Source organism: Sturnira hondurensis, unplaced genomic scaffold (assembly GCF_014824575.4).
Source record: "Sturnira hondurensis isolate 20B ecotype Veracruz unplaced genomic scaffold, ASM1482457v3 Scaffold0000780, whole genome shotgun sequence".
Taxonomy (NCBI): domain Eukaryota; kingdom Metazoa; phylum Chordata; class Mammalia; order Chiroptera; family Phyllostomidae; genus Sturnira; species Sturnira hondurensis.
This window is the reverse complement of record NW_028073411.1, coordinates 16,913,259-16,928,701: the sequence shown is the minus strand read 5'-3', so window position 1 is coordinate 16,928,701 and position 15,443 is coordinate 16,913,259. Positions and strand designations below refer to the sequence as shown.

Below are 15,443 nucleotides of genomic sequence, written 5' to 3'. Positions count from 1 at the left end.
GACATCACATGTGTGTTCAAGGCAGGAATTCCTGGTACTGAGAAAAAACAGTGTTAGCCGAGTCTACTCCCTTCCCCAGAGAGCACACTGTTCCCTAGAAACCAGTGCGTGCTGGTCGGTCTTCGATCACTGGCCTCCTGGAAGATGGAAGGAAGGAGGACCGTCCTGATCTGTAGCAGTGCCGATTGCTGTGGCATAAATTCTCCCACGACATCTGATTTCAGGCCACCAACATGGCGGTGCTGGCTGTGTGGAGGGGAAGAGACACTGTCTCCCAGCATGCCTATCACACAGTTACAGGAGATGCAAACTTTTTCAGAGCACTGACCATTGTAAGCTGTTGTAAAATAATTAGGAAGTAATTTTGAGTGTTATCTTTGTTTTTAATATAATTTCTCATTGTAAGTTTATATAACTTCATTGTTAAGTAGTGACTGATTGTGTTTAACAACCGACTTGCAAAATTCCTGAGCAATAAACACTGGGCTCGTGTGGTCTGGTCCAAATGGCTCCTGGCAGTGATGCCAGGAACCGTCCAGCTGACTCCCACTGCGTCTCACTGGCCAGGACATCACGTGGCCGCCTCAGGCTGTCTAGGAAGCTGGGATGCCAGAAACTGCCTAGGTCCCCTGAGTGGAGCACCGCCAGGGGAGGGGGCTGGGAGGGAGTGAGGGCCGGCCAACCAGCCCACTGGCTGGTCCACCACCGCCCAGTGGCCTCCGCCAACCAGAACCAAACCGTGGGGGTTGGGGTTGGAGGACAGCAATGAGCAAGACAAACTCCATTTCTTTTCTCTTGGGGCTCTTATGCTAGAGGCAAGAGAGAGATTTAAAGTTTTTTTTTTCTTTTATAGATTTTAGAGGGAAGGGTAGGGAGGGAAAAAGAGAGGGGGAGAAACATCAGTGTGTGAGAGAAACATCGACCGGCTGCCTCTTGCATGCGCCCTGACTGGGGACTGAACACACAACCCAGGCATGTGCCCTAACTGAGATTTGAACCCATAACTTTTTGGCTGGCAGGGCAACACTCAACCACTGAGCCACACTGGCCAGGGCAGAGAGGGATTTTAAACCATAATCGTGATGGTGACGAATGCCAGAAAAAAATCCAGAGTGCTCTGAATGTTTGTGATGGGGAGGGGCCTAGGCTGGTGTATTCATTCTTTATTTTTTCATAACAAACGACTACAAACATAGCAACTGAGGGCAACTCACACATTTCTCTTCTTATTTTAATCCTCACCTGAGGACATTTTCTCATTGCTTTTATAGAGAGAGGAAGGGAGAGAGATAGACATCAATGTGAGAGGTAAACATCCATTGGTTACCTCCTATACTCACCTGCTGGGGATGGAACCTGCAATATAGGTATGTGTTCTGACCGGGAATCGAACCTGCAAACTCTTGGTGTACAGGACGACGCTCCAACCCACCCAGCAACCCAGCCAGGGCTGCACACGCTTCTTGACTCAGTTTCTCTTAGTTGGAGATTGGCACATTTTAGTGGCATCCTCTACTCAGGGTACCCCAGGTTCCACTTAGCATGTCAGCAGCCTGCGCCCTGACCTGGAGCCTTGGCTAGGGTCAGATCTATGTCCACACTCACTCAGGTTTATGCCAGAATCCAGCTCCAGGAGCCAGGGGGACTGGGGCCCAGCTTTCTGCTGCCCGGGGGCTGGCCCTAGGTCCTACAGACCCTGCACCAGGTGGGCTCTTCGCTGCCTGGCAGGTGACCTCTTCAAAGCCTGTAAGTAGACCCTCTCTGCCTCATCTGTTATGACGAATTCTTAGTGATGACAATTTCTTAGTGATGTAGCCTGACCATGGGAGTGACACCCCATCACCTCTGCCACATCGTATTGGCTAGAAGCTGTCCCAGGTTCTGCCAGCACTTGTTCCGGGGGGACCATGACTCATTGAGAGGGGTCATCTGAGGATATGTCTGCCGCAGAGCTGCACATGGTGCAGGAAGGCCCGGGAGTAGTGACTGAACTTAGGTGAGACTTGAAGGCCAGGAGGAGCTGGCCAGACCCCCAGAGAAAAGAGTGCCAGGCAGAGGGCGGCGCATGTAAAGGGCTGAAGCCCAGAGACCCATCTTTGTAGTGATGGCTTCACTGCCTGAGATGTGTTCTCCTGACCTCTGAGTACTCCCCAAACCACCCCGGAATCTGGCGGGGGAGAGGGAGCATGCCTTTTATGTTCATGCCAGAGTTGGTTTGGCAAATCAGAACAGAAGCCAGGCTCTCAGTGTGTGTGAGTGTCTGTGTGTATGGGACCAGTCACCGTCCAGACCTTACACACCTTTCCTTCCTGTCTCCCTCCCTCCATTTCCTTTCTCCCTCCCTTTCCTTCCCTCCCTCCCCCCCTCTCCCCAGGGTTCCTCAAGTGCCCACATGGTCCCTGTTCTGTGGGTAGAGACATAGCAGAGGCAGACCCCCGCCTCGTCCTAGAGGGGTCACACTTCATGGGGGGTGGGTTCCATCAGACAGAGCTGCAGCCACTACTGTGACTGAGGTTGTGAGGAATGTGGGGCGCATGCAGAGGGAGCCCCACTGGGCTGGTGAGGGGGTGGGGAGGCGCTCAGGGGTGATTTCAGGGTCAAATCTGAGCAGCTGTATGGAAGGGGAGACCACTGACTGAGAAGGGGAGGAGCAGGTTGGGGGCGCTGGATAAAGCATTTGTTTGGGCCTTAGGGGACTGAGACACCTCCTGGGTGACCAGCTGTGGCTCCAGGAGAGGTCCGGCCTGGGAGTATGGATCTGTCTGTCACCACGGTGTGGTGTTTAAAGCCTGGGAAAGTGTCCTTGGCGAATAGAAGGACATCTGGCCCGAGCCAGGGGTCACCCTAACACCCTAACACACAGAGGTCAGACAGAGAAGCCAGGATCCTAGAGATTCCGGAATCCCGGTGCAGGGCCACATGACGCCGAGAGAGCAGATATGACGATGAGGACAGAGGTTCAAGATGATAGGTGGTGTTCGGGTCTATGGGGTGACAGGTGAGGAGGAAAGGAGGGCATTTCAGGCCCGAAGAGCAGAACCACAACGGGTCTAACAGGAAAGGGTGACAGCTGGCTCCTGGCTCCTTCTCCCAGCCTTAAAGTGACCCTGAGAGACCACTGGTCCGCTTGAAGGAGCCCCTTTCCCGAGGGCGTGTTTGCCTCCACTCCACAAACACATCCTATGAGCTGTCCAGATGTTTGTTGAGTGAATAAAAGAGAAAGGAGTGAATGGGACTATGTGGCTTGGGGCGGCACATGATCTCGCTCCTTGGGCCCCAGTCTCCCTTTATGTTCGGCAGATTGTGCCTATAAGCTTGAATTCTGCGTTTGGGATGAGCACGGCCTTCTGAGCAGATTCCGAGTGGCCTTTAGGCTCACCCTCCCTGAATGCGACTGCGGAGAGGGCCGCTCCTCCGTCCGGCCTCCCCTCGGGACCCGACCCCGCAGCCCCGCCCCACCTTCCTTTGTTTCTCTGGACCACGCCCACTCTCCGCATCTCCCTCTCCATTGGTCAGGGGGCGGACCTTGAGCGCCCTGAGCCGCGGGGGGCGGGGCGGAGGGGGCGCGGGTGGGGCGAGTGCGCTTGCGCGGTGCCCGAGTCCGGCTGTAGCCTCGCGCCGGCTGCTTCTCAGCTGAGCCAGAACTCGAGCCTTAGACGGCGACGGGCTGAAGCGACAGTGGAGGCGACCCCGCCCCGGGGCTCCTTTGTTGCGGCGGCAGCGGCTCTGCGGGGTGCTGGGTTCCGCTCCACTCGGCCCGGGCGCTGGCGGCAGGAGCGAGCGCTGCCGAGGCGGCGGCCTGAGGTGAGGCGCGGGCGGCAGGACGGACGAGGCGGGGGTCCCGGGCCGGACGGGGATTCCCGGGCGGGCAGGGGTTCCTGTCAGGGCAGGGGTCACGGAGCAGGCGAGGTGCCCGGCCGGGTAGGCGTCCCGGGGCCGGAAGGGGGTCCCGGCCCGGCAAGGGTCCAGGCCCAAGGGTGGGGGACCTAGGTCCCCTGGGGAGGCAGGCGTCACGGAGCCGGGCGGAGGTCCCGGGGCCCGGCGGGGGCCCGGGCGGCAGGCTACCGGGCGGGGCGGGGGTTCCCGGGCCTCGGGTGGCGCGTCTGAGGGGGGCGCCGTGGGGTCGCCGCTCGGGGCGGCGGCCGCCGCCCTGGGGGCAGCGGGGCTGGCCCAGGGACCGGGGCTGGCCGGGCTGTGCAGAGCCCAGGCGCCCCGGGCTGTCTAGGCCGAGGGCTAGCACCGCGGGAGGGGGCTCCGCGCCAGCTGCGTGCGACCCGGCTCGGACCTGCGCGCGGGGTCCCGGGCCCCTGACAGCTGGGGGCCGAGTCTCGGCCCCGCTCACCCGGGATGTGGCTGCCTCCCTGCGGCCCGTGCGTCGCCGAAGGCGGCTCAGCCGGGAGCCCCGGAAACCCTGCGAACTGGGAGTTCGTCCCCGCGTTCCCCGCCCCCACCGGGGTGTGACTGGTCGGTGTGTCTCGTGGAGGGTGACTGCGTGGACCCTCGATCGTGGGGCCTCTGGCCACCCTGCGAGGGGGGCGCTCTTCTTGTTCCCCTCACTGGCCACTGAGTGTGTCACGGAGCGTGGCTTTGCTTGGACCCGTGCGCGTGGTGCCTTAGCTATCCTGTGAGTTGGGGGGGCGCTTTGCCCGTTCCCTCCTTTCGTGACTCGTGGGAGTGTGAACCCGGGCCTGCCCCCCACCCCAGCAACGTGTGTATGCGCGTGCACACACTGGGGGTCTTCATGTGGTGAGGGGTCCTTGTGAGAGCCCTGGTGCCCCTCGGGTGTAGGTCGGGCGCAGCGGGCGGCGTTGGGGGCGCAGTTGGGCTGGGTAGGACCGCCGACCTGCTGTTTAGTTACTGTCTGGTTTGCCGGAGGAGCAGGAGTCGGAGGGGCGCAGACCGGGCCACACTCCCCGGGGCTGCCCCCCACCCCCACCCCTACCGGCCCCGGTCTTCTCTGCGGGCTCCCCTTCCCCGGGGCGTGCCGGCCCTCACCTCGCACGCCAGGGGTGGCTCTCCAGGCCGCCGCGTTTCCTGCCCGGCGGCGCGAGGCTGGGCCAGCAGGAGCCGGCTCTGATTGGAGCGAGCCGAGCCCCTCTGCCCCGCGCTTCTTGATTCTTCCGTTAGGGTTGGGAAGGAAAAAAAATCTGGTAAACCAGATTTAACTTTGCAGCCCTCAGCGCCCGAGAGTGGAGGAAACGCTCCCAAGAATTTGGCGGGCTGGAAGTGCGTTCGAAGGAGGAGCACCCACACCCTCGGAAGGAGGCCAAGGCAGTTACAGCTGGAGGTCAGGTTTCAGAAGGGACCTCCAGGGGAGGTTGCCGCAGGGAAGGGAAACTGGGATTTCAGCCTGGTGCCAAGGCCTGGGGGTTCCCTGCGGGCCCTGGGTCCCTCAGCCACTGAATTAGAGAGGAATGTTCACTGACCTTTCCAGCAAACTTGCAAACACACCTATCATGGGCCCAGGGATGGTTCTCTTCCCTGACGGATGCAGAGTCAAGGCCAGGCCTTTCCTTTTAGGAGCATTCTGTTGTAAGGCGGAAGTCTGGACCAAGGAGCAGGCAGGCCCTCCATGACCCCCGCCAGGCCTTTCACTCTTCCCATCCCCCCACCCCCAGCTCCAGCCCCAGCTGCAGCGCCCTCACCACCGCCCTCACCACCGGTTCTTAAGGTCTCAGCTGGGGTGACACCTTCCCTCTGAAGCCTTCCCTGAGGTCCTGTGCCCTGCCCTCTGAGAGCCATGGCCTCTAAGGACAGATGCGTCGCCACAGGCACAGCTCAGTAGGTGCTCTGTCGCAGGTGGGCACAGTTTGTGCCCGAAGACGGGAGGAGGCAGCACTAGGTGGGAGACCCTTCCCCTATACCATGTGCTCAAACATTAGTTTGGCCAAAAAGTCCTTACAGCTTTTTCCGTAAACTAAGACACATTTTTCATTTTCACCAATAACTTGATTGATTTGGATACATTGAGTACATCGGCTCTTTCTCTCGTGATGTGACATTGATTGTTCTCTATTAATGTCTCGATTTGATCGCTGTCACCTTCAATGGTCTGCCTGACTGTGGAGCATTGTCCAGTGAGAAATCTCCAGCATGAAACTTCACAAACCACTTTTGACACATTTCATCAGTCACAGCACCTTCTTCGTACACTGCACACATCTTTTTTGTGTGTGTGCATTTCAGTTGCATTTTTACCTTTCTTGAAATAATAACACATAATATGCCAACAATGTTGCATATTTTCTTTCATCTTCAATATTAAAATTGCTGTACCGCAATTCACCAATTTTGATGATGGCTTTTAAATGCATGCTGACAGCTGTCACAGTGCAATGTAACGAATTGTTTCAAATGAAGTTAAAGGCAACTGAACGTTCTAGAGCCGCCATGCAGAACACACTTTTTGGCCAACCCCAGAGTTTGCATGGTTTAGAATCTGGAGTTCCTCAACTCTCCAGAGGGTTTTTAGGTTAATATTTGCTATTACTTCCCAGTGTCTGTTGCACAGTGGAGAGTACTTGATTGGAATGTCTTATTCTGGCCCTGGAATTAAGTTGCGCTGTCCCTACAAAGCCACTGCTCCTGGCTTTCAGGTTCCTCACTGTCCAGGGTCTGAAACTAGGTAAGAATCAATCACTCAGCCCTAGCCGTTTCAGTCTTTCCACCCAATGTGGTGGAGGCGAGTTCTCTTCGTGACCGACAGTGGTCCGAGTAATGGGGATCTTTGAGTATGTACATCCTGAAGTGAAAGTTGTTCTTCCTCTTCCTGGAGGGCATGCGCCTTGTCTCAGAGTGACGGCCAGGGTCGGTGGTGGGAGCTTGCACAACCTCTCTCTGCTGCCTTGCATGGTCTTCAAAATCTCGACTCGCTGGTAACATCCGCACTGTATGTGGTTGGTCGGGTGGTGCCTCAGTGGAGCTGCGGCCTTTGGCATGTGGTGTGAAGTCAGCCCACTGTAGCTTCTGTGTGTCCCAGGCTCTAGCAGAGATTTTAATGTGGGGAGTCTGAAATACATGGAACTTTGGGGGTGCTCTGAGGAGGTATATGTGGTTTTGTGTAATGGTTTAAAACATAGTTTAAAATGACTACTTGCAAAAAAATCCATCATATGTTAAATGACTTATAAGAAAGCTCCAATTCTAAGCAATATGGTAATTAACCCTTTAAGATGTTCATGTCTCTTCCAGTGGACCCGTTTGGTTAGGTGGGCTTCCTCAGATGGCATGTGTGTGCCCGCCGCTCCTGTCCGTTGATGACGGGCGTAAGAGACAGGCGGCGGCTGTTCGGTCAGGCAGCGATGCCACCGACTCACAGTTTTCCCTTAACTCCGCCAGGCGTTTGTCTTCTCAGGATTTGAAAAAAAGTGCTTTGTTTCATGCTCCACGTGGCTTGTTTAGTTAGGGATCTTATTCTAGGAGGGGTCCTTAGAAACAGCTGGATTTTTTTTGCGTTTTTCTTAGATTGCGTTACTCTAATGTTCTCACCGAAGCTTAACTGGTGAATGCTTGTCCTATGCTGAGAGTGTGTTTGGTTGGTGGCAGGCCTGGCCTTTACACGGATGAAGTGACAAGGGGTCTTTCCTGGGTGGGAGTGGGGATGGGGAAGGTGGAGTTCAAAGGCCACATGCAAAGCCGTCCTCTTGTTCTTCACTGAAGGAAGGGAGCACTGTACTGTTCCCAGGGGCCCGGGTGGAGAGCCGGATTCACCTGCTGTAAAGAACCGGCGAATATGATATTCTCGAACCACCCCCACTTTCCCTTGACAATTAGAAGTTTAAAGATTAAATTTTCTTAGACTGTCAGTCAAAGAAAATGTTGTCTTTGTGTTAACCACCCCTCACCTGTCCACATCACCTACCAAATGGTTTTTTCTTTTCTCTTTTCCATTTTAAAGTCCTTACTATGTATGTGTTTGTTAGGCCACCTCAGAAGCTTTCTGGGTGTTGAGAAGATGTAACTATACATCGTACAGTAACGCTAACTTGCTTTAGTTCTTTCGGATGGGAGACTTGGACTAGAGAGACACTGGGCCCTAGTGAGGCTGTGGCTAAGTCCAAGCACTTCTCTGAGCTTCAGTTCCTCGTCTGTGAGGTGGAGTTGTTACCGATGCCTATTAGTCATATCCAGCTCAAGAGTTTGCTCTGAGGGTGAGATGAAATCACTAATGTAGTGAGATTTGGTAAGTTGCAAAATACTATGTTGCCAAGGAGTTCTAGAAAATGCTTCATTAAGAATTTAATGAATCTGGTGGGTTTTTCTTTAAAATTCCAAATGTGTAATATGCAGATCTTGCATTGGAGGTGTGTTAGGCAACTTCATTTAGGCTCATTTTCTCTTTTTAATTGTTTGGTAGTTTAGTATTTTGGCAAAACATAGAATCCAACTTGCAGTTATTGTTCATGTTTTGTAAACAAGGCTATTGAGTGTGTACAGTTCGGTCTTCAGCAGTCTCTTCAGTTACTCCTTTAATGAAGCATATTTTCTTGACACTTCAGTTCCAAACTGACCTGTGTGGAAGCTGGGAAAGGCAGTAGGCGGCCCAAGGTCAAGGTCAGCAAATCGGTCCTGGTCTCATTTGAAATTCCCAGAAAGCACCCTGGTGTCTCCTTGGGGCTCTGCTCCTCTCCACACCAGGCGCCCTTTGTGCGGAGTGTCTCCCCTGCCAGGCTGCCCGCCTTTCTTTCTCTGCTGCTCGCCTTTTCTTCCTGCCACCGACCTTACGAGCCTCTGCTCCCCAGGCTGGCAGTGGGAGGGAGAAGAGGCCCAGAGCACAGGCACCGGCCCTCGAGGACTGTGCATTTTGTAGATGGGCCTCTATGCAGGTCACCTGTGATGCGCTCGCACACCAGCACTGTGCTCTGTGCGGACGGACATGCAGAGGTGGGACTCGGGGTGAGGGGTTGGGGCTCGCCGTCTGGCGGGAGACGCAGACCCGCATGGGACTTAAGTGTGGTGTCGTGAGCACTGCCACAGGCCTGCAGGGGCATTTGGGGGCCGGTGCAGCCTCCTCCTCCATGCTGTTGAGGGTCTGCCAGGCAGGTCGGGCATCGGTAGGCGTGTAAGCAACGGAGGGGCAGTGAATTTCCTGAAACCTAACGTGTAGGTGTTCTGAGCAATTTGGAATTCCCCAGGCTGCCTGTATCAGACCCAGTCTCACTCTGTTGTTTGGGTGGAAGGCGGCCATCCTGCCTTCTGATGGAGGAAGCCAGCTGCTTCTTGTCGACTGTCGGCCCTGGGACAGGTGTTCCGAGGGGTGTTTTCACGTGTATGTCACTGTATAAGTTTCCTGTTGCTTCTGTGACAAATTGCCACAAACGTAGTGACTTAAAACAACACAGGACTGTGATCTCACAGTTCTGTAATCTCACAGTTCTGTAGGTTAGAAGTCTGACTTGGGTCTCCCAGGGTGAGGGACAAGGTGTGGGCAGGGCCGGCTGCCTGGGCCTCGCATGGGTCCTGGCAGTTATGCAGGCCTGTCTTCGTGCTGGCTGTCAGCTGGGGGCCCTCAGCTCTGAGAGCCCCTCTATGCCCTTGCCCATGAGCCCTGGACCCCAGGCCCATCAAGGACCCTTGGCCTCTGCCTTCCCCGTCTGTCGTATTTCTTCCACTTGGACAAAATTTTCTGGGCGTAAGGGCTCCTATGCTCAGGCTGGACCCACCTCTATAACCCAGGAAAGTCCCCCACGCAAGGCCTGGTGAAGGCCTTTTGCTCTGTGCTGTGACAGAGCCACAGGTTCCAGGCCTTAAGCGTGGACACCTTTGGGGCCGCCATCCAGCCTTCCACAATTACCAGGTCCATTTATGACCACACCCAGGGGTGTTGTCACGGTTACCCTCAGGTGGCAAATGAGTGCACCAAGCCACCAATGTTTTCAGCAAATTGAACAAACCCTTGAGATCCCTATTAAATGGCAAAACGTTCACCTGACCTGCTCTTGAGCTGGTTTACAGCTCAAGAGGTTTATAGCAATGAGCTGGGGCAGTCAGAAGCAGAGCTGGGTTTTGTGGTTTTGAGCCTTTAAGTCATCTGCTCTGATCAGAGAAGTTTGGCCAAGAAGTCATGAGAGGAGTTTTTAGAAAAAACACCCCTGTGGGGAGGTTGGGGCCTCGCCTTTGCAAGGGCTGCGTGAAGGGCTCTTTATTCCCGGGGTGGAGAGGGCGTGACTTCATGTCCGTTTCTAGAGTGGAAACAGCTGAGTCAACCCAACAGGGACTCTCGTTCCTGAGTGTGGGGGACTCTGTTTCAAGGCTGAAGCAAAGGCCAATAAAGTCTTTCCATCCACAGCGAGGGGTGAGATGTGACCTTCTCACGATGGGTGTGGCCCATCGCCAAGTTGGAAAATGGAAACAGATCTCAGCAAGTCAGCCTGGGTACATCCCTGTGACCAAAAGGTGACCAGGTTGGGGTCCTCAGCCTTTCCCTGACTGCTCTGACCCCTCCCTGGGTTCCAGGTGGGTCGGAGGGAGGTTTTCGCAGCTGTGGGGTATCCAGGTATTTGCCAGCTGCTGTACACGGAGCGGCCCATTTAGTACGATCTTAGAGGGAAGCATTATTTCTATTAAAGATGAAGGCAGAAGCTTAGAGATGTTTAACGAAAGTTGTTCCAGGTCACGTAATTCTAAGGGGAAAAATGAAATACTTAAACTAAGAATTTGACTTCAAAGCCCTTGATCTTCCCTCACACTCAGTCACTTCCCTGAAAGGTTGGGGGAGTGACTAAGAACTCAGGGCAGAGGGTTTGTGGGAAGAGGGCCTGGGAGCAGGGGGGGATGATCCCCCCAGACTTGGAATCTGCAGAGTTGAACCTCTGGGCTACAGACTGGCCTCTGAGCTACTGGCCTCTGAGTGAGGACTGGCTACCTGTGGCCTGTGCCAGGTTTCAGCCTCTGCTTTGTGGGGTAGACGGACAGATGGACCACATGAGAAAGGCGGGAGCCGTTTATTCAGAGTTCAAGGTTCGATGGGGAACACAGGTGGACAGGGGGGTGGGAGAGCTTCCTAGTGGAGAAGATAAGGCTCCGGGGGCCCCCCAGTGAGGTTTCTAGAAGGGGGACGTCCCAGGTGGCAGGTTAGTATTAAGTTGGATGTGGGGCAAATTCAGGGGGACTGTCAGTGACTGACCCCATCCTGGCTGACTGTCACAGGCATCGTTGTTCAACCCCCAGATTGTCATTAGAGACAGCAGGCTGACTTCCTGCAGTCTGACTCAGAGCAGGCTGTGGGTCACAGTTCTGTTTTTGCATGAGGTCTGGCCATTGTCTGTCTGTATAGTCAATCTCTCATCTTTCTTTGTTGGTGAAAATATTAAATGACATACTTTGTGCATTGTTTAGGTGTAACATGTCCCCTGGAGGAAGTTTTTCACACTGATGGGAACTGTTGGCCCGTAGACCTCAAAGATTCACACTAGGTCGGCTTCCACAGGGTGGCCTCAGCGCCGGCCGTTTCACCTGTTACGAACATTGGCTTCTATCCACTGCCAACTCTGCCACCGAGGTCACCTTCTGTGCATTCGCCGTTTGCTCCCCTTGCTGGGCCCCGTCGGCGAGGTGCTTTTCTGCTTCCCTTGTTGGCACTAAGGCATCGCTGGTGGACGAGAGGGTTGGGAGGGTCTGAGGAGCCCGCCAGGCCAGCCCATGGCGGTGCAGATAATCTGGGATGCACAGGTGAGCTCCAGCACTGTCATGGCAAAGCCAGGCGTGACGTCCAAGGCTCTCCCCCGCTGCCGCGGGGTCGCAGGAAAGGCAACAGAGTGGTCTGGGATGACCTCTTTGTAACTGCTTTTATGTTTCTCTGCTTCTGCCTCTGTTATCCCAGAAATGCCCAGTTGGCCAGTGTTGTGCGTGTAAGAATGCCGGATTTGTCTGAATGCGGGCACATCTTCTTTCTGCCTGTTAGTTGCTGTTTCAACGTGGCTGAAAGGTTTCAGTTACAGACTGAATTGTGTCCCCCTCCCCCCTCCCCCCTCTAGGGCCAATACCGTTGTTCACATCCTTGAAACTGCATCTTGTCCATGAGTAGCCCCCTAGCTTCCCTTTTTCCTCGCCAGTCCGTTTTCTCTATCCGGACTGGCCTCTGTGCTGCCCTGCTTTCTGTACTGCCTGCCTGTTCTCACGCAGTGGTTTTCATCATTAGCGTGTAGCGCGGGCTCCTTCACTTGGCCTTCCAGGCCCCTGTGATCAGTGCACCAGCTTGGGTTCCTTCCTCCTACTGTTGCCAACCTCCCTCGCCAGCTATTTCCTTAGGCCCCTCCCGGCCCAGCCTCAGAGCGGACGTAGCGTCTGTACTTTCCCAGTGCCTGTGCTCTGTCTCAGAGCAGAATGCCGTCACCACCCTCTGCCTCTTCACAGTGTAGCTGTCCTTCGAGGCTTGAGTGCGCCCTCTTCAGGTCCCACCTCTGACACCCAAATTAAAGCTGCTCTTCCGTCCTTAGGGTTCAGGCGGTACCTTCGGTTTTCCTTCCCATCTAGTGAACACAGTGGCCCTGTGAGCTGCAACTGTGAGTCGCCTTCTGTCCATTATGACTAGGTCAGCATAGTTACTTCAGTGCAGTGTTTCTAATGTAAGTAAGCAGTGGGGCACCATTCCCTAGGTCCTAGAGAAGGAGGCCCCTCTCCCATTGCTGGTATCTGCCCTGCAACCCCCAGACTGTTGAGTCTTTTTGCAAGGTATTCTGGGCATAGTCAAGTGTATAGGGAGAATTGTGTCTCCTTTGCAAACACACAGGTAGGCGCAACGTAAACAGCATTCTCGGCTGTCTGGCTTCCTGGGGCTGGGGTTCAGGCTGCTCCCAGTTTCCTGCAGTGAGGAGGAGCGCTGCAGGGCAGCGGTCTGCGTGGCCCTGTGGCTGGGCGGGCGCCTGCATGTGGGGCGGCGGGAGTGCGGCCGCTCATGCCCCACATCTGGACCAGCAGTGCGAGGCTCCCTGTCGTGGGGCTGGGGCATTGGTTCCCTCACTGCAAACGTGGAAGGGGGCCTGTTTTCCTCCTTTCTTTTTTGTCTCCTCACCTGAGGACAGGCCATGCTCAAGATTTTAGAGAGAGGGGGAAGGAGGGAGAGAGGCGGGGAGAGAAACATCTGTGCAAGAGAGAAACATCCGTCAGTTGCCACTCCTGTGCACCTGACAGGGGACTGAACCCCCAACCTAGACGTGTGCCCTGACTAGGAATCGAGCCGTGACCTTTTGGTTTACGAGATAATGCTCCAGCTAACTGAGCCACTCTGGGCAGGGTGATGGCTTGTCTGCTACACCCTTGCCAATGCTGTGTGTTCTTAAATGTCTTTGCCAATCTTACAGACAGGTTTAAAAAAAATGTTCCTGTTTTAAGGAACAGGAAATGGAAGCCAAGAGAGTTTGGGTAGGTAGGTCTCCTGGCCTCATAGTAGGTAGGTAAGCTCCCAACCTGAGTCTAGTCTTTTAATTCCAAAATGTGTTTTCTTTGGAGGCAAGTTGGCATAAAGTATATATTGCTTTTGACAAGTTAATGATTATGTGCTACTTAGTTCCTGTCCTGGATTATAAACCTTGTTTTGTGTGTATGGAAAGGAATTTTGAGATTTAGAGGACTTTTTACCGAGAGTCTACGACATTCCTGAACAGGCAGTGCGGACTTTTCTGCTTCTTAATTGGAAAACCCATCTAAGCTGTTTTTGACACTTTAAACCTTTTGACACGGGTGTTTATTCCGAGGGAGAGGTGCAGGCACTTTGTCCTTAGGGTTGCAATTTTCTTGGTAAGGAATGCGGGGATTTTTGTTAGTAACCTTTTTAGTTTGAGAAACTCTTGTGTGTTCAGTTAATGATATTTTCTGTATGGTTTAGAAGATAGATGGCTTGTGGAAGCAAGTACAGTTTGGAAATTAAGTTTGCTCCCTTGCTAGTTAAACTATCTTTCTTTCTTTCCTTCATCCATTATAGTGACGACATTAAAATGAGGAAAAAGCTGCTGGGTTTAGCTGTCATTGGAGAAGGGTGACCCCCTGATATGGGGTCACCAAATTTAGTCCAAAAAGACTGTGCATAGAAATTTGGATATTGTCCAGCTTCCCAGGTATATGAGTTGAATGGTATAGTCCATGTGTGAGTTATGTGTGTATGAGTGTTTGCTGACTTACGATGTAGGACCCCACTAACACTGGTGAAGGAAACCAGCGACAGGTCTCTGAGAGCCCCCTCGTTCCAAGGACAGGCAGTGCCGCATTCACACTGAGGTGTGTGTGCACACTCCCCTGGCAGCTTTGTGCTTAGTGATCGTGTCGGGGGTTGGCTTCCATTTTGAATTTGCTCTTCGGCCTTAGCCTTTCTACTGACCTAGAAGTAAGTCTGGTTTTGTCTGGGACACTGGGCCCGTGACAGACTGCGTGAACCCCCTTCCTCCGTTACTGGACTCTCTTTCTGATGGACGATCTTCGTGTCTCACCGGGCCTCGCTGCCTTCCTAACAGTGTGCGTCCGGGAGCCTGGGCCCGGCCGTTCTCCGAGAGGTCGGGTTCATCCTCAGCAGTGCACGCTCTCGCGCCAGCCCACCCTCTGGCTGTTTTCGTGGGCTACGCACCAGCGTCCTGCTGGGGGTCGGGCGGCCTGGCTCTGGCCGGCTTCCAGCGGTAACCAGCGGAGCTGCCCGAGGCAGGCGCGTCCCTTCCCTGGTCCCAGCAGAACAGTGGATGGTCTGTCTTCTGAGCGGCCTTGCAGCCTGGTTATTCACTGCCCTCTTCTGTGGGCCACGCCAGGTGTGGCAGAGCTGACAGACAAATGAAGGCGCATCTGTGACCACTGGGGGGTCACACTCCAGAGTCAGATGCAGGAGGGAGGCTGACCGCCCTGGACAGGGCTTGGACCAGGGCAGCTGGTGGTTCCAGTCCCCAGAATTGCTGCGCTCTGTGGACAGCATAGGGCAAGAGGCACGAGGTTGCTTAGGGAAGTCTCAGCCTCTGAGCCTTGGATTCCCACCAGAGAGAAGAGAGGGATGGCATTCTGTGTCGGCACAAAGGTTTGGCGGTTCACCTGTGTGCGCCCAGCCTACCCTTGATGTTGGAGTCATTCAGTGTCACCTCCTGTCCCTGCCTTCCTGATGCACCTGCTCGTTCCTGCAGAGAAGCCTCAGTGAAGCCCTCTGGAGCTGTGCTCGGAGGGCAAGTGCTCCTAGGGGGCCGTCGCAGCGGTGCCGACTACGGTCGTGCATGGTGAGTGCTGCTGCTCTCGCTGCCCTGGGGGCCGCAAGGGGGCTTGGGTGTGTTTGCTTCCAGATGTTCCCAAGTGCACCTACAAATACATGTGGCAGTTTGGGGTATTTTTAGAAACAAAGTAGTGAGTACTTGGTGTACGCTGTTCCTGAACCCCCGCCCCCAGCTGTCTGCACGGGGCACCGGGTCACATGCTCCAGCCAGACTGCAGGGCAGCCACAGCTGATGCACCCTCTCGTTTACTAAGCACCTGCCACA

General features: G+C 54.7%; 1 protein-coding gene across 2 annotated transcripts in view; it reads left to right on the top strand.

Annotated features, from left to right (window-relative positions):
- Window positions 1–3,587: 3,587 nt before the first annotated feature.
- Window positions 3,588–15,443, top strand: part of AFAP1 (actin filament associated protein 1) — a 92,224-nt gene continuing 80,368 nt past the window's right edge. For both annotated transcript variants that reach the window (XM_037046308.1, XM_037046329.1), the window contains exon 1: window positions 3,588–3,804. The gene's annotated coding sequence lies outside the window, so the exon portion shown is untranslated. The remainder of the gene's footprint in view (window positions 3,805–15,443) is intronic.